The sequence below is a fragment of the Triturus cristatus genome, chromosome 4_2 (assembly GCF_964204655.1).
Source record: "Triturus cristatus chromosome 4_2, aTriCri1.1, whole genome shotgun sequence".
Classification (NCBI taxonomy): domain Eukaryota; kingdom Metazoa; phylum Chordata; class Amphibia; order Caudata; family Salamandridae; genus Triturus; species Triturus cristatus.
Window position 1 is genome coordinate 413546166 of NC_140586.1, and position 17519 is coordinate 413563684.

A 17519-nucleotide genomic window follows, 5' to 3' on the forward strand; every position below is an offset into this window, starting at 1 on the left:
TGTGCGAATTGGTGCAGGATTATTGGAGCGGTTCAATGTCTTGGCCTGAAACTATGATGGGTCAGCAATGGCCTGTCTGTCTGTCTATTCAATGTCTCTGTGTACAGTCACTGCCTCTTCAGTTTCAATAGAACTCCTTTAGTATAACATTATGCTTTGGCCGGTTAGGTCAGTTGGTTAGAGCATGGTGCTTGTAACACCAAGGCTGTGAGTTCGATCTCCGTACGGGCAACACCTTTTCCATAAAGTAGAAAAGAAATCCATTAAAAAACAAGGCTATAAAACACCATATAGGGTTGTTGTTTATTCTGGTAATTTACTGAGCTCTGGCGGCTGATGTTTGGACCAGGACCAGGGTGAGTATTGCTATAGCCATGTAAAGGGCACTGCGGGCTATCAGCCCTCCTTGCTGTGATACCCGCCTCTGCCAAGTTTTCTTGGGTCTCTCAAAGTGCACTTTGTGAAGCGCTGTTTGAACATGGACGCGTCACTGAGGTGACACTTTCTCACCGTGAGTTGCGGTTCCTCTGCTTCTTGGTGGGATGTCCAGAGGTCACGAGAGGTGAAGGAAAGAGCACATGGGTAATATAGGCATCAGGAATGATCTTGTGTATATTGGTGACCTTTAAATAATTGTAATCTGGTTTAATTTAACGAATGCATTGAGCCCCTGGCCCATCAGTGTAAAACTTTAGAAAATAAATACAGATACGTACGTATAATGATATTAGTTTTTCATGACCCTCTTTGTAATATTTCCATCTTAATATCAGATTTTTCTTCTCCATTTTCTTTTCGGTAGCAGCTGAAAAATATCAAATCTTTCAAGACAGAAAAATATGCAGGGCCTCACAGTGACACCAGGACAGAAGGTACAGTGGTGAGTCGTGAAACAGAGTAGGTGCTGTGGCTTAGTTGGTTAAAGCGCCTGTCTTGTAAACAGGAGATTCTGAGTTCGAATCTCAGCAGTACCTTTTGTTTTACACAACCTCATAGAAGAGGTACTGTTAGATAATAGACTCATTCTTTTTAAACCCAGTTGGTCCTATTATATTTAGGGCTCCCGGTTTTATGGTGCTTATTTTTTTGACATTTCCATCTGTATTTATCCATATTTAATTTGTTGTCAACTTTATCTGTATTCATCCATATTTATTATGGGTTTTGTGAGAAAAATAAAGCTGAAACTGGTATATTTCCATATTTATTTAACCAATAAATATGCAGCCATGCTTTAATGTCTGCCAGGTGTTAGTGATATGAACAAATGCAGAAGATAAATCAATTCACTTATAAGAGAGTATGCGCATATCAGTATCAGTTTGGTTTTGTGAAGTGAAAAGATGTTTTTAAGCTGCACTGCCATCAAAGTACAACATGGGAAGCAGTAATGCAAGCTTCAAACAACAGGTGCAGCACACTTGGCACAAGAGTAGCAAAGACACAATTATGCGGATATGCAGATGTTTACGAACCACATAATTAGTTTCCACGTCAAAATGTAATGACATAATAAGAAGGAGAGCGTAGTCGGCAGGATTCAAACCTGCGCGGGGAGACCCAAATGGATTTCAAGTCCATCGCCTTAACCACTCGGCCACGACTACACCTTTCAAGATGTGCACTCACTCATAAATAAGCTGTAATGTGGTCTATACTATGGGTAAAAGATGTTAGTTAATGAAGCGAAGGCGCAGACAATATTGAGCACATAATCTTCTTTATAAGGTTATAAACTGTGTTCTCTGGAGAATCACAGAAGAAGGCGCAGCAAGGGTCCAGTTCTATGAAAGTGAAGGGAGGGGCAGGTATGAGAGATTGGGTAAGGAGTACAGAGAAAAAGGTACAGGAAGTGAAGGGTTAAGGATTGAGAGCCCAGTGAGTGACAGTGTGTGGTAAGGATTAAGCTCGGGTGTGAGATGAACCTGCATAGCATTGAGCATGCGAGTGCTACCAAGCCGAGACCAGTACCTTTCTGGATGAGTGTGGAAGTGGGAGGGTCTGCGGATGATTCTTGCCTTCAATCCATCTTTTCTGGGGAGTGATGGTCGTGCAGCTCTTGTTATTGAAGCGCGTTCAGTGCAGCTCATTAAATACTATCTGTGTTCTTTGGTGATGCTCCCCGGTGTGTGTGAATTGGTGCAGGGTTATTGGAGCGCTTCAATGTCTTGGCCTGAAACTATGATGGGTCAGCAATGGCCTGTCTGTCTGTCTATTCAATGTCTCTGTGTACAGTCACTGCCTCTTCAGTTTCAATAGAACTCCTTTAGTATCACATTATGCTTTGGCCGGTTAGGTCAGTTGGTTAGAGCATGGTGCTAATAACACCAAGGCTGTGAGTTCGATCTCCGTACGGGCAACACCTTTTCCATAAAGTAGAAAAGAAATCCATTAAAAAACAAGGCTATAAAAACACCATATAGGGTTGTTGTTTATTCTGGTAATTTACTGAGCTCTGGTGGCTGATGTTTGGACCAGGACCAGGGTGAGTATTGCTATAGCCATGTAAAGGGCACTGCGGGCTCTCAGCCCTCCTTGCTGTGAAACCCACCTCTGCCAAGTTTTCTTGGGTCTCTCAAAGAGCACTTTGTGAAGTGCTGTTTGAACATGGACGCGTCACTGAGGTGACACTTTCTCTCCGTGAGTTGCGGTTCCTCTGCTTCTTGGTGGGATGTCCAGAGGTCACGAGAGGTGAAGGAAAGAGCACATGGGTAATGTAGGCATCAGGAATGATCTTGTGTATATTGGTGACCTTTAAATAATTGTAATCTGGTTTAGTTTAATGAATGCATTGAGCCCCTGGCCCATCAGTGTAAAACTTTAGAAAATAAATACAGATACGTACGTATAATGATATTAGTTTTTCATGACCCTCTTTGTAATATTTCCATCTTAATATCAGATTTTTCTTCTCCATTTTCTTTTCGGTAGCAGCTGAAAAATATCAAATCTTTCAAGACAGAAAAATATGCAGGGCCTCACAGTGACACCAGGACAGAAGGTACAGTGGTGAGTCGTGAAACAGAGTAGGTGCTGTGGCTTAGTTGGTTAATGCGCCTGTCTAGTAAACAGGAGATCCTGAGTTCGAATCTCAGCAGTACCTTTTGTTTTACACAACCTCATAGAAGAGGTACTGTTAGATAATAGACTCATTCTTTGTAAACCCAGTTGGTCCTATTATATTTAGGGCTCCCGGTTTTATGGTGTTTATTTTTTTGACATTTCTGTCTGTATTTATCCATATTTAATTTGTTGTCAACTTTATCTGTATTCATCCATATTTATTATGGGTTTTGTGAGAAAAATAAAGCTGAAACTGGTTTATTTCCATATTTATTTAACTAATAAATATGCAGCCATGCTTTAATGTCTGCCAGGTGTTAGTGATATGAACAAATGCAGAAGATAAATCAATTCACTTATATGGGAGTATGCGCATTTCAGAATCAGTTTAGTTTTTATGAAGTGAAAAGATGTTTTTAAGCTGCACTGCCATCAAAGTACAACATGGGAAAGAGTAATGCAAGCTTCAAACAACAGGTGCAGCACACTTAGCACAAGAGTAGCAAAGACACAATTATGCGGATATGCAGATGTTTACGAACCACATAATTAGTTTCCACGTCAAAATGTAATGACATAATAAAAAGGAAAGCGTAGTCGGCAGGATTCAAACTTGCGCGGGGAGACCCCAATGGATTTCAAGTCCATCGCCTTAACCACTCGGCCACGACTACACCTTTCAAGATGTGCACTCACTCATAAATAAGCTGTAATGTGGTCTATAGTATGGGTAAAAGATGTTAGTTAATGAAGGGAAGGCGCAGACAGTATTGAGCACATAATCTTCTTTATAAGGTTATAAACTGTGTTCTCTGGAGAATCACAGAAGAAGGCGCAGCAAGGGTCCAGTTCTATGAAAGTGAAGGGAGGGGCAGGTATGAGAGATTGGGTAAGGAGTACCGAGAAAAAGGTACACGAAGTGAAGGGTTAAGGATTGAGAGCCCAGTGAGTGACAGTGTGTGGTATGGATTAAGCTCGGGTGTGAGATGAACCTGCATAGCATTGAGCATGCGAGTGCTACCAAGCCGAGACCAGTACCTTTCTGGATGAGTGTGGCAGATGGGAGGGTCTGCGGATGATTCTTGCCTTCAATCCATCTTTTCTGGGGAGTGATGGTCGTGCAGCTCTTGTTATTGAAGCACGTTCAGTGCAGCTCATTAAATACTATCTGTGTTCTTTGGTGATGCTCCCCGGTGTGTGCGAATTGGTTCAGGATTATTGGAGCGCTTCAATGTCTTGGCCTGAAACTATGATGGGTCAGCAATGGCCTGTCTGTCTGTCTATTCAATGTCTCTGTGTACAGTCACTGCCTCTTCAGTTTCAATAGAACTCCTTTAGTATCACATTATGCTTTGGCCGGTTAGGTCAGTTGGTTAGAGCATGGTGCTAGTAACACCAAGGCTGTGAGTTCGATCTCCGTACGGGCAACACCTTTTCCATAAAGTAGAAAAGAAATCCATTAAAAAACAAGGCTATGAAAACACCATATAGGGTTGTTGTTTATTCTGGTAATTTACTGAGCTCTGGTGGCAGATGTTTGGACCAGGACCAGGGTGAGTATTGCTATATCCATGTAAAGGGCACTGCGGGCTATCAGCCCTCCTTGCTGTGATACCCGCCTCTGCCAAGTTTTCTTGGGTCTCTCAAAGTGCACTTTGTGAAGCGCTGTTTGAACATGGACGCGTCACTTAGGTGACACTTTCTCTCCGTGAGTTGCGGTTCCTCTGCTTCTTGGTGGGATGTCCAGAGGTCACGAGAGGTGAAGGAAAGAGCACATGGGTAATGTAGGCATCAGGAATGATCTTGTGTATATTGGTGACCTTTAAATAATTGTAATCTGGTTTAGTTTAACGAATGCATTGAGCCCCTGGCCCATCAGTGTAAAACTTTAGAAAATAAATTCAGATACGTACGTATAATGATATTAGTTTTTCATGACCCTCTTTGTAATATTTCCATCTTAATATCAGATTTTTCTTCTCCATTTTCTTTTCGATAGCAGCTGAAAAATATCAAATCTTTCAAGACAGAAAAATATGCAGGGCCTCACAGTGACACCAGGACAGAAGGTACAGTGGTGAGTCGTGAACCAGAGTAGGTGCTGTGGCTTAGTTGGTTAAAGTGCCTGCTTGTAAACAGGAGATCCTGAGTTCGAATCTCAGCAGTACCTTTTGTTTTACACAACCTCATAGAAGAGGTACTGTTAGATAATAGACTCATTCTTTGTAAACCCAGTTGGTCCTATTATATTTAGGGCTCCCGGTTTTATGGTGTTTATTTTTTTGACTTTTCCGTCCGTATTTATCCATATTTAATTTGTTGTCAACTTTATCTGTATTCATCCATATTTATTATGGGTTTTGTGAGAAAAATAAAGCTGAAACTGGTATATTTCCATATTTATTTAACCAATAAATATGCAGCCATGCTTTAATGTCTGCCAGGTGTTAGTGATATGAACAAATGCAGAAGATAAATCAATTCACTTATATGAGAGTATGCGCATTTCAGTATCAGTTTAGTTTTTATGAAGTGAAAAGATGTTTTTAAGCTGCACTGCCATCAAAGTACAACATGGGAAGCAGTAATGCAAGCTTCAAACAACAGGTGCAGCACACTTAGCACAAGAGTAGAAAAAAAACAATTATGCGGATATGCAGATGTTTACGAACCACATAATTAGTTTCCACGTCAAAATGTAATGACATAATAAAAAGGAACGCGTAGTCGGCAGGATTCGAACCTGCGCGGGGAGACCCCAATGGATTTCAAGTCCATCGCCTTAACCACTCGGCCACGACTACACCTTTCAAGATGTGCACTCACTCATAAATAAGCTGTAATGTGGTCTATAGTATGGGTAAAAGATGTTAGTTAATGAAGGGAAGGCGCAGACAATATTGAGCACATAATCTTCTTTATAAGGTTATAAACTGTGTTCTCTGGAGAATCACAGAAGAAGGCGCAGCAAGGGTCCAGTTCTATGAAAGTGAAGGGAGGGGCAGGTATGAGAGATTGGGTAAGGAGTACAGTGAAAAAGGTACAGGAAGTGAAGGGTTAAGGATTGAGAGCCCAGTGAGTGACAGTGTGTGGTATAGATTAAGCTCGGGTGTGAGATGAACCTGCATAGCATTGAGCATGCGAGTGCTATCAAGCCGTGACCAGTACCTTTCTGGATGAGTGTGGCAGATGGGAGGGTCTGCGGATGATTCTTGCCTTCAATCCATCTTTCCTGGGGAGTGATGGTCGTTCAGCTCTTGTTATTGAAGCACGTTCAGTGTAGCTCATTAAATACTATCTGTGTTCTTTGGTGATGCTCCCCGGTGTGTGCGAATTGGTGCAGGATTATTGGAGCGCTTCAATGTCTTGGCCTGAAACTATGATGGGTCAGCAATGGCCTGTCTGTCTGTCTATTCAATGTCTCTGTGTACAGTCACTGCCTCTTCAGTTTCAATAGAACTCCTTTAGTATCACATTATGCTTTGGCCGGTTAGGTCAGTTGGTTAGAGCATGGTGCTAGTAACACCAAGGCTGTGAGTTCGATCTCTGTACGGGCAACACCTTTTCCATAAAGTAGAAATGATATCCATTAAAAAACAAGGCTATAAAAACACCATATAGGGTTGTTGTTTATTCTGGTAATTTACTGAGCTCTGGTGGCTGATGTTTGGACCAGGACCAGGGTGAGTATTGCTATAGCCATGTAATGGGCACTGCGGGCTATCAGCCCTCCTTGCTGTGATACCCGCCTCTGCCAAGTTTTCTTGGGTCTCTCAAAGTGCACTTTGTGAAGCGCTGTTTGAACATGGACGCGTCACTTAGGTGACACTTTCTCTCCGTGAGTTGCGGTTCCTCTGCTGCTTGGTGGGATGTCCAGAGGCCACGAGAGGTGAAGGAAAGAGCACATGGGTAATGTAGGCATCAGGAATGATCTTGTGTATATTGGTGACCTTTAAATAATTGTAATCTGGTTTAGTTTAACAAATGCATTGAGCCCCTGGCCCATCAGTGTAAAACTTTAGAAAATAAATACAGATACGTACGTATAATGATATTAGTTTTTCATGACCCTCTTTGTAATATTTCCATCTTAATATCAGATTTTTCTTCTCCATTTTCTTTTCGGTAGCAGCTGAAAAATATCAAATCTTTCAAGACAGAAAAATATGCAGGGCCTCACAGTGACACCAGGACAGAAGGTACAGTGGTGAGTCGTGAAACAGAGTAGGTGCTGTGGCTTAGTTGGTTAAAGCGCCTGTCTAGTAAACAGGAGATCCTGAGTTCGAATCTCAGCAGTACCTTTTGTTTTACACAACCTCATAGAAGAGGTACTGTTAGATAATAGACTCATTCTTTGTAAACCCAGTTGGTCCTATTATATTTAGGGCTCCCGGTTTTATGGTGTTTATTTTTTTGACATTTCCATCTGTATTTATCCATATTTAATTTGTTGTCAACTTTATCTGTATTCATCCATATTTATTATGGGTTTTGTGAGAAAAATAAAGCTGAAACTGGTATATTTCCAGATTTATTTAACCAATAAATATGCAGCCATGCTTTAATGTCTGCCAGGTGTTAGTGATATGAACAAATGCAGAAGATAAATCAATTCACTTATATGAGAGTATGCGCATTTCAGTATCAGTTTGGTTTTGTGAAGTGAAAAGATGTTTTTAAGCTGCACTGCCATCAAAGTACAACATGGGAAGCAGTAATGCAAGCTTCAAACAACAGGTGCAGCACACTTGGCACAAGAGTAGCAAAGACACAATTATGCGGATATGCAGAAGTTTACGAACCACATAATTAGTTTCCACGTCAAAATGTAATGACATAATAAAATGGAAAGCGTAGTCGGCAGGATTCGAACCTGCGCGGGGAGACCCCAATGGATTTCAAGTCCATCGCCTTAACCACTCGGCCACGACTACACTTTTCAAGATGTGCACTCACTCATAAATAAGCTGTAATGTGGTCTATAGTATGGGTAAAAGATGTTAGTTAATGAAGGGAAGGCGCAGACAATATTGAGCACATAATCTTCTTTATAAGGTTATAAACTGTGTTCTCAGGAGAATCACAGAAGAAGGCGCAGCAAGGGTCCAGTTCTATGAAAGTGAAGGGAGGGGCAGGTATGAGAGATTGGGTAAGGAGTACAGAGAAAAAGGTACAGGAAGTGAAGGGTTAAGGATTGAGAGCCCAGGGAGTGACAGTGTGTGGTATGGATTAAGCTCGGGTGTGAGATGAACCTGCATAGCATTGAGCATGCGAGTGCTACCAAGCCGAGACCAGTACCTTTCTGGATAAGTGTGGCAGATGGGAGGGTCTGCGGATGATTATTGCCTTCAATCCATCTTTTCTGGGGAGTGATGGTCGGGCAGCTCTTGTTATTGAAGCACGTTCAGTGCAGCTCATTAAATACTATCTGTGTTCTTTGGTGATGCTCCCCGGTGTGTGCGAATTGGTGCAGGATTATTGGAGCGCTTCAATGTCTTGGCCTGAAACTATGATGGGTCAGCAATGGCCTGTCTGTCTGTCTATTCAATGTCTCTGTGTACAGTCACTGCCTCTTCAGTTTCAATAGAACTCCTTTAGTATCACATTATGCTTTGGCCGGTTAGGTCAGATGGTTAGAGCATGGTGCTAGTAACACCAAGGCTGTGAGTTCGATCTCCGTACGGGCAACACCTTTTCCATAAAGTAGAAAAGACATGCATTAAAAAACAAGGCTATAAAAACACCATATAGGGTTGTTGTTTATTCTGGTAATTTACTGAGCTCTGGTGGCTGATGTTTGGACCAGGACCAGGGTGAGTATTGCTATAGCCATGTAAAGGGCACTGCGGGCTATCAGCCCTCCTTGCTGTGATACCCGCCTCTGCCAAGTTTTCTTGGGTCTCTCAAAGTGCACTTTGTGAAGCGCTGTTTGAACATGGACGCGTCACTTAGGTGACACTTTCTCTCCGTGAGTTGCGGTTCCTCTGCTTCTTGGTGGGATGTCCAGAGGCCACGAGAGGTGAAGGAAAGAACACATGGGTAATGTAGGCATCAGGAATGATCTTGTGTATATTGGTGACCTTTAAATAATTGTAATCTGGATTAGTTTAACGAATGCATTGAGCCCCTGGCCCATCAGTGTAAAACTTTAGAAAATAAATACAGATACGTACGTATAATGATATTAGTTTTTCATGACCCTCTTTGTAATATTTCCATCTTAATATCAGATTTTTCTTCTCCATTTTCTTTTCGGTAGCAGCTGAAAAATATCAAATCTTTCAAGACAGAAAAATATGCAGGGCCTCACAGTGACACCAGGACAGAAGGTACAGTGGTGAGTCGTGAAACAGAGTAGGTGCTGTGGCTTAGTTGGTTAAAGCGCCTGTCTTGTAAACAGGAGATTCTGAGTTCGAATCTCAGCAGTACCTTTTGTTTTACACAACCTCATAGAAGAGGTACTGTTAGATAATAGACTCATTCTTTTTAAACCCAGTTGGTCCTATTATATTTAGGGCTCCCGGTTTTATGGTGCTTATTTTTTTGACATTTCCATCTGTATTTATCCATATTTAATTTGTTGTCAACTTTATCTGTATTCATCCATATTTATTATGGGTTTTGTGAGAAAAATAAAGCTGAAACTGGTATATTTCCATATTTATTTAACCAATAAATATGCAGCCATGCTTTAATGTCTGCCAGGTGTTAGTGATATGAACAAATGCAGAAGATAAATCAATTCACTTATAAGAGAGTATGCGCATATCAGTATCAGTTTGGTTTTGTGAAGTGAAAAGATGTTTTTAAGCTGCACTGCCATCAAAGTACAACATGGGAAGCAGTAATGCAAGCTTCAAACAACAGGTGCAGCACACTTGGCACAAGAGTAGCAAAGACACAATTATGCGGATATGCAGATGTTTACGAACCACATAATTAGTTTCCACGTCAAAATGTAATGACATAATAAGAAGGAGAGCGTAGTCGGCAGGATTCAAACCTGCGCGGGGAGACCCAAATGGATTTCAAGTCCATCGCCTTAACCACTCGGCCACGACTACACCTTTCAAGATGTGCACTCACTCATAAATAAGCTGTAATGTGGTCTATACTATGGGTAAAAGATGTTAGTTAATGAAGCGAAGGCGCAGACAATATTGAGCACATAATCTTCTTTATAAGGTTATAAACTGTGTTCTCTGGAGAATCACAGAAGAAGGCGCAGCAAGGGTCCAGTTCTATGAAAGTGAAGGGAGGGGCAGGTATGAGAGATTGGGTAAGGAGTACAGAGAAAAAGGTACAGGAAGTGAAGGGTTAAGGATTGAGAGCCCAGTGAGTGACAGTGTGTGGTAAGGATTAAGCTCGGGTGTGAGATGAACCTGCATAGCATTGAGCATGCGAGTGCTACCAAGCCGAGACCAGTACCTTTCTGGATGAGTGTGGAAGTGGGAGGGTCTGCGGATGATTCTTGCCTTCAATCCATCTTTTCTGGGGAGTGATGGTCGTGCAGCTCTTGTTATTGAAGCGCGTTCAGTGCAGCTCATTAAATACTATCTGTGTTCTTTGGTGATGCTCCCCGGTGTGTGTGAATTGGTGCAGGGTTATTGGAGCGCTTCAATGTCTTGGCCTGAAACTATGATGGGTCAGCAATGGCCTGTCTGTCTGTCTATTCAATGTCTCTGTGTACAGTCACTGCCTCTTCAGTTTCAATAGAACTCCTTTAGTATCACATTATGCTTTGGCCGGTTAGGTCAGTTGGTTAGAGCATGGTGCTAATAACACCAAGGCTGTGAGTTCGATCTCCGTACGGGCAACACCTTTTCCATAAAGTAGAAAAGAAATCCATTAAAAAACAAGGCTATAAAAACACCATATAGGGTTGTTGTTTATTCTGGTAATTTACTGAGCTCTGGTGGCTGATGTTTGGACCAGGACCAGGGTGAGTATTGCTATAGCCATGTAAAGGGCACTGCGGGCTCTCAGCCCTCCTTGCTGTGAAACCCACCTCTGCCAAGTTTTCTTGGGTCTCTCAAAGAGCACTTTGTGAAGTGCTGTTTGAACATGGACGCGTCACTGAGGTGACACTTTCTCTCCGTGAGTTGCGGTTCCTCTGCTTCTTGGTGGGATGTCCAGAGGTCACGAGAGGTGAAGGAAAGAGCACATGGGTAATGTAGGCATCAGGAATGATCTTGTGTATATTGGTGACCTTTAAATAATTGTAATCTGGTTTAGTTTAATGAATGCATTGAGCCCCTGGCCCATCAGTGTAAAACTTTAGAAAATAAATACAGATACGTACGTATAATGATATTAGTTTTTCATGACCCTCTTTGTAATATTTCCATCTTAATATCAGATTTTTCTTCTCCATTTTCTTTTCGGTAGCAGCTGAAAAATATCAAATCTTTCAAGACAGAAAAATATGCAGGGCCTCACAGTGACACCAGGACAGAAGGTACAGTGGTGAGTCGTGAAACAGAGTAGGTGCTGTGGCTTAGTTGGTTAATGCGCCTGTCTAGTAAACAGGAGATCCTGAGTTCGAATCTCAGCAGTACCTTTTGTTTTACACAACCTCATAGAAGAGGTACTGTTAGATAATAGACTCATTCTTTGTAAACCCAGTTGGTCCTATTATATTTAGGGCTCCCGGTTTTATGGTGTTTATTTTTTTGACATTTCTGTCTGTATTTATCCATATTTAATTTGTTGTCAACTTTATCTGTATTCATCCATATTTATTATGGGTTTTGTGAGAAAAATAAAGCTGAAACTGGTTTATTTCCATATTTATTTAACTAATAAATATGCAGCCATGCTTTAATGTCTGCCAGGTGTTAGTGATATGAACAAATGCAGAAGATAAATCAATTCACTTATATGGGAGTATGCGCATTTCAGAATCAGTTTAGTTTTTATGAAGTGAAAAGATGTTTTTAAGCTGCACTGCCATCAAAGTACAACATGGGAAAGAGTAATGCAAGCTTCAAACAACAGGTGCAGCACACTTAGCACAAGAGTAGCAAAGACACAATTATGCGGATATGCAGATGTTTACGAACCACATAATTAGTTTCCACGTCAAAATGTAATGACATAATAAAAAGGAAAGCGTAGTCGGCAGGATTCAAACTTGCGCGGGGAGACCCCAATGGATTTCAAGTCCATCGCCTTAACCACTCGGCCACGACTACACCTTTCAAGATGTGCACTCACTCATAAATAAGCTGTAATGTGGTCTATAGTATGGGTAAAAGATGTTAGTTAATGAAGGGAAGGCGCAGACAGTATTGAGCACATAATCTTCTTTATAAGGTTATAAACTGTGTTCTCTGGAGAATCACAGAAGAAGGCGCAGCAAGGGTCCAGTTCTATGAAAGTGAAGGGAGGGGCAGGTATGAGAGATTGGGTAAGGAGTACCGAGAAAAAGGTACACGAAGTGAAGGGTTAAGGATTGAGAGCCCAGTGAGTGACAGTGTGTGGTATGGATTAAGCTCGGGTGTGAGATGAACCTGCATAGCATTGAGCATGCGAGTGCTACCAAGCCGAGACCAGTACCTTTCTGGATGAGTGTGGCAGATGGGAGGGTCTGCGGATGATTCTTGCCTTCAATCCATCTTTTCTGGGGAGTGATGGTCGTGCAGCTCTTGTTATTGAAGCACGTTCAGTGCAGCTCATTAAATACTATCTGTGTTCTTTGGTGATGCTCCCCGGTGTGTGCGAATTGGTTCAGGATTATTGGAGCGCTTCAATGTCTTGGCCTGAAACTATGATGGGTCAGCAATGGCCTGTCTGTCTGTCTATTCAATGTCTCTGTGTACAGTCACTGCCTCTTCAGTTTCAATAGAACTCCTTTAGTATCACATTATGCTTTGGCCGGTTAGGTCAGTTGGTTAGAGCATGGTGCTAGTAACACCAAGGCTGTGAGTTCGATCTCCGTACGGGCAACACCTTTTCCATAAAGTAGAAAAGAAATCCATTAAAAAACAAGGCTATGAAAACACCATATAGGGTTGTTGTTTATTCTGGTAATTTACTGAGCTCTGGTGGCAGATGTTTGGACCAGGACCAGGGTGAGTATTGCTATATCCATGTAAAGGGCACTGCGGGCTATCAGCCCTCCTTGCTGTGATACCCGCCTCTGCCAAGTTTTCTTGGGTCTCTCAAAGTGCACTTTGTGAAGCGCTGTTTGAACATGGACGCGTCACTTAGGTGACACTTTCTCTCCGTGAGTTGCGGTTCCTCTGCTTCTTGGTGGGATGTCCAGAGGTCACGAGAGGTGAAGGAAAGAGCACATGGGTAATGTAGGCATCAGGAATGATCTTGTGTATATTGGTGACCTTTAAATAATTGTAATCTGGTTTAGTTTAACGAATGCATTGAGCCCCTGGCCCATCAGTGTAAAACTTTAGAAAATAAATTCAGATACGTACGTATAATGATATTAGTTTTTCATGACCCTCTTTGTAATATTTCCATCTTAATATCAGATTTTTCTTCTCCATTTTCTTTTCGATAGCAGCTGAAAAATATCAAATCTTTCAAGACAGAAAAATATGCAGGGCCTCACAGTGACACCAGGACAGAAGGTACAGTGGTGAGTCGTGAACCAGAGTAGGTGCTGTGGCTTAGTTGGTTAAAGTGCCTGCTTGTAAACAGGAGATCCTGAGTTCGAATCTCAGCAGTACCTTTTGTTTTACACAACCTCATAGAAGAGGTACTGTTAGATAATAGACTCATTCTTTGTAAACCCAGTTGGTCCTATTATATTTAGGGCTCCCGGTTTTATGGTGTTTATTTTTTTGACTTTTCCGTCCGTATTTATCCATATTTAATTTGTTGTCAACTTTATCTGTATTCATCCATATTTATTATGGGTTTTGTGAGAAAAATAAAGCTGAAACTGGTATATTTCCATATTTATTTAACCAATAAATATGCAGCCATGCTTTAATGTCTGCCAGGTGTTAGTGATATGAACAAATGCAGAAGATAAATCAATTCACTTATATGAGAGTATGCGCATTTCAGTATCAGTTTAGTTTTTATGAAGTGAAAAGATGTTTTTAAGCTGCACTGCCATCAAAGTACAACATGGGAAGCAGTAATGCAAGCTTCAAACAACAGGTGCAGCACACTTAGCACAAGAGTAGAAAAAAAACAATTATGCGGATATGCAGATGTTTACGAACCACATAATTAGTTTCCACGTCAAAATGTAATGACATAATAAAAAGGAACGCGTAGTCGGCAGGATTCGAACCTGCGCGGGGAGACCCCAATGGATTTCAAGTCCATCGCCTTAACCACTCGGCCACGACTACACCTTTCAAGATGTGCACTCACTCATAAATAAGCTGTAATGTGGTCTATAGTATGGGTAAAAGATGTTAGTTAATGAAGGGAAGGCGCAGACAATATTGAGCACATAATCTTCTTTATAAGGTTATAAACTGTGTTCTCTGGAGAATCACAGAAGAAGGCGCAGCAAGGGTCCAGTTCTATGAAAGTGAAGGGAGGGGCAGGTATGAGAGATTGGGTAAGGAGTACAGTGAAAAAGGTACAGGAAGTGAAGGGTTAAGGATTGAGAGCCCAGTGAGTGACAGTGTGTGGTATAGATTAAGCTCGGGTGTGAGATGAACCTGCATAGCATTGAGCATGCGAGTGCTATCAAGCCGTGACCAGTACCTTTCTGGATGAGTGTGGCAGATGGGAGGGTCTGCGGATGATTCTTGCCTTCAATCCATCTTTCCTGGGGAGTGATGGTCGTTCAGCTCTTGTTATTGAAGCACGTTCAGTGTAGCTCATTAAATACTATCTGTGTTCTTTGGTGATGCTCCCCGGTGTGTGCGAATTGGTGCAGGATTATTGGAGCGCTTCAATGTCTTGGCCTGAAACTATGATGGGTCAGCAATGGCCTGTCTGTCTGTCTATTCAATGTCTCTGTGTACAGTCACTGCCTCTTCAGTTTCAATAGAACTCCTTTAGTATCACATTATGCTTTGGCCGGTTAGGTCAGTTGGTTAGAGCATGGTGCTAGTAACACCAAGGCTGTGAGTTCGATCTCTGTACGGGCAACACCTTTTCCATAAAGTAGAAATGATATCCATTAAAAAACAAGGCTATAAAAACACCATATAGGGTTGTTGTTTATTCTGGTAATTTACTGAGCTCTGGTGGCTGATGTTTGGACCAGGACCAGGGTGAGTATTGCTATAGCCATGTAATGGGCACTGCGGGCTATCAGCCCTCCTTGCTGTGATACCCGCCTCTGCCAAGTTTTCTTGGGTCTCTCAAAGTGCACTTTGTGAAGCGCTGTTTGAACATGGACGCGTCACTTAGGTGACACTTTCTCTCCGTGAGTTGCGGTTCCTCTGCTGCTTGGTGGGATGTCCAGAGGCCACGAGAGGTGAAGGAAAGAGCACATGGGTAATGTAGGCATCAGGAATGATCTTGTGTATATTGGTGACCTTTAAATAATTGTAATCTGGTTTAGTTTAACAAATGCATTGAGCCCCTGGCCCATCAGTGTAAAACTTTAGAAAATAAATACAGATACGTACGTATAATGATATTAGTTTTTCATGACCCTCTTTGTAATATTTCCATCTTAATATCAGATTTTTCTTCTCCATTTTCTTTTCGGTAGCAGCTGAAAAATATCAAATCTTTCAAGACAGAAAAATATGCAGGGCCTCACAGTGACACCAGGACAGAAGGTACAGTGGTGAGTCGTGAAACAGAGTAGGTGCTGTGGCTTAGTTGGTTAAAGCGCCTGTCTAGTAAACAGGAGATCCTGAGTTCGAATCTCAGCAGTACCTTTTGTTTTACACAACCTCATAGAAGAGGTACTGTTAGATAATAGACTCATTCTTTGTAAACCCAGTTGGTCCTATTATATTTAGGGCTCCCGGTTTTATGGTGTTTATTTTTTTGACATTTCCATCTGTATTTATCCATATTTAATTTGTTGTCAACTTTATCTGTATTCATCCATATTTATTATGGGTTTTGTGAGAAAAATAAAGCTGAAACTGGTATATTTCCAGATTTATTTAACCAATAAATATGCAGCCATGCTTTAATGTCTGCCAGGTGTTAGTGATATGAACAAATGCAGAAGATAAATCAATTCACTTATATGAGAGTATGCGCATTTCAGTATCAGTTTGGTTTTGTGAAGTGAAAAGATGTTTTTAAGCTGCACTGCCATCAAAGTACAACATGGGAAGCAGTAATGCAAGCTTCAAACAACAGGTGCAGCACACTTGGCACAAGAGTAGCAAAGACACAATTATGCGGATATGCAGAAGTTTACGAACCACATAATTAGTTTCCACGTCAAAATGTAATGACATAATAAAATGGAAAGCGTAGTCGGCAGGATTCGAACCTGCGCGGGGAGACCCCAATGGATTTCAAGTCCATCGCCTTAACCACTCGGCCACGACTACACTTTTCAAGATGTGCACTCACTCATAAATAAGCTGTAATGTGGTCTATAGTATGGGTAAAAGATGTTAGTTAATGAAGGGAAGGCGCAGACAATATTGAGCACATAATCTTCTTTATAAGGTTATAAACTGTGTTCTCAGGAGAATCACAGAAGAAGGCGCAGCAAGGGTCCAGTTCTATGAAAGTGAAGGGAGGGGCAGGTATGAGAGATTGGGTAAGGAGTACAGAGAAAAAGGTACAGGAAGTGAAGGGTTAAGGATTGAGAGCCCAGGGAGTGACAGTGTGTGGTATGGATTAAGCTCGGGTGTGAGATGAACCTGCATAGCATTGAGCATGCGAGTGCTACCAAGCCGAGACCAGTACCTTTCTGGATAAGTGTGGCAGATGGGAGGGTCTGCGGATGATTATTGCCTTCAATCCATCTTTTCTGGGGAGTGATGGTCGGGCAGCTCTTGTTATTGAAGCACGTTCAGTGCAGCTCATTAAATACTATCTGTGTTCTTTGGTGATGCTCCCCGGTGTGTGCGAATTGGTGCAGGATTATTGGAGCGCTTCAATGTCTTGGCCTGAAACTATGATGGGTCAGCAATGGCCTGTCTGTCTGTCTATTCAATGTCTCTGTGTACAGTCACTGCCTCTTCAGTTTCAATAGAACTCCTTTAGTATCACATTATGCTTTGGCCGGTTAGGTCAGATGGTTAGAGCATGGTGCTAGTAACACCAAGGCTGTGAGTTCGATCTCCGTACGGGCAACACCTTTTCCATAAAGTAGAAAAGACATGCATTAAAAAACAAGGCTATAAAAACACCATATAGGGTTGTTGTTTATTCTGGTAATTTACTGAGCTCTGGTGGCTGATGTTTGGACCAGGACCAGGGTGAGTATTGCTATAGCCATGTAAAGGGCACTGCGGGCTATCAGCCCTCCTTGCTGTGATACCCGCCTCTGCCAAGTTTTCTTGGGTCTCTCAAAGTGCACTTTGTGAAGCGCTGTTTGAACA

General features: G+C 41.9%; 12 non-coding genes across 12 annotated transcripts; 4 read left to right on the forward strand and 8 right to left on the reverse strand.

The window, feature by feature from the left end:
* Positions 1 to 900: 900 nt before the first annotated feature.
* Positions 901 to 974, forward strand: TRNAT-UGU (transfer RNA threonine (anticodon UGU)). Its single transcript has one exon. It is a non-coding gene; the product is annotated as a tRNA-Thr (tRNA).
* Positions 975 to 1525: 551 nt separating this feature from the next.
* Positions 1526 to 1607, reverse strand: TRNAS-UGA (transfer RNA serine (anticodon UGA)). The gene has a single exon. It is a non-coding gene; the product is annotated as a tRNA-Ser (tRNA).
* Positions 1608 to 3655: 2048 nt separating this feature from the next.
* TRNAS-UGA (transfer RNA serine (anticodon UGA)) lies at positions 3656 to 3737 on the reverse strand. The gene has a single exon. It is a non-coding gene; the product is annotated as a tRNA-Ser (tRNA).
* A 2048-nt stretch (positions 3738 to 5785) lies between these two features.
* TRNAS-UGA (transfer RNA serine (anticodon UGA)) lies at positions 5786 to 5867 on the reverse strand. The gene has a single exon. It is a non-coding gene; the product is annotated as a tRNA-Ser (tRNA).
* A 1423-nt stretch (positions 5868 to 7290) lies between these two features.
* Positions 7291 to 7364, forward strand: TRNAT-AGU (transfer RNA threonine (anticodon AGU)). Its single transcript has one exon. It is a non-coding gene; the product is annotated as a tRNA-Thr (tRNA).
* A 551-nt stretch (positions 7365 to 7915) lies between these two features.
* On the reverse strand, positions 7916 to 7997 carry TRNAS-UGA (transfer RNA serine (anticodon UGA)). Its single transcript has one exon. It is a non-coding gene; the product is annotated as a tRNA-Ser (tRNA).
* Positions 7998 to 9420: 1423 nt separating this feature from the next.
* On the forward strand, positions 9421 to 9494 carry TRNAT-UGU (transfer RNA threonine (anticodon UGU)). The gene has a single exon. It is a non-coding gene; the product is annotated as a tRNA-Thr (tRNA).
* Positions 9495 to 10045: 551 nt separating this feature from the next.
* TRNAS-UGA (transfer RNA serine (anticodon UGA)) lies at positions 10046 to 10127 on the reverse strand. The gene has a single exon. It is a non-coding gene; the product is annotated as a tRNA-Ser (tRNA).
* Positions 10128 to 12175: 2048 nt separating this feature from the next.
* TRNAS-UGA (transfer RNA serine (anticodon UGA)) lies at positions 12176 to 12257 on the reverse strand. The gene has a single exon. It is a non-coding gene; the product is annotated as a tRNA-Ser (tRNA).
* Positions 12258 to 14305: 2048 nt separating this feature from the next.
* On the reverse strand, positions 14306 to 14387 carry TRNAS-UGA (transfer RNA serine (anticodon UGA)). Its single transcript has one exon. It is a non-coding gene; the product is annotated as a tRNA-Ser (tRNA).
* A 1423-nt stretch (positions 14388 to 15810) lies between these two features.
* TRNAT-AGU (transfer RNA threonine (anticodon AGU)) lies at positions 15811 to 15884 on the forward strand. Its single transcript has one exon. It is a non-coding gene; the product is annotated as a tRNA-Thr (tRNA).
* Positions 15885 to 16435: 551 nt separating this feature from the next.
* TRNAS-UGA (transfer RNA serine (anticodon UGA)) lies at positions 16436 to 16517 on the reverse strand. The gene has a single exon. It is a non-coding gene; the product is annotated as a tRNA-Ser (tRNA).
* Positions 16518 to 17519: the final 1002 nt, after the last annotated feature.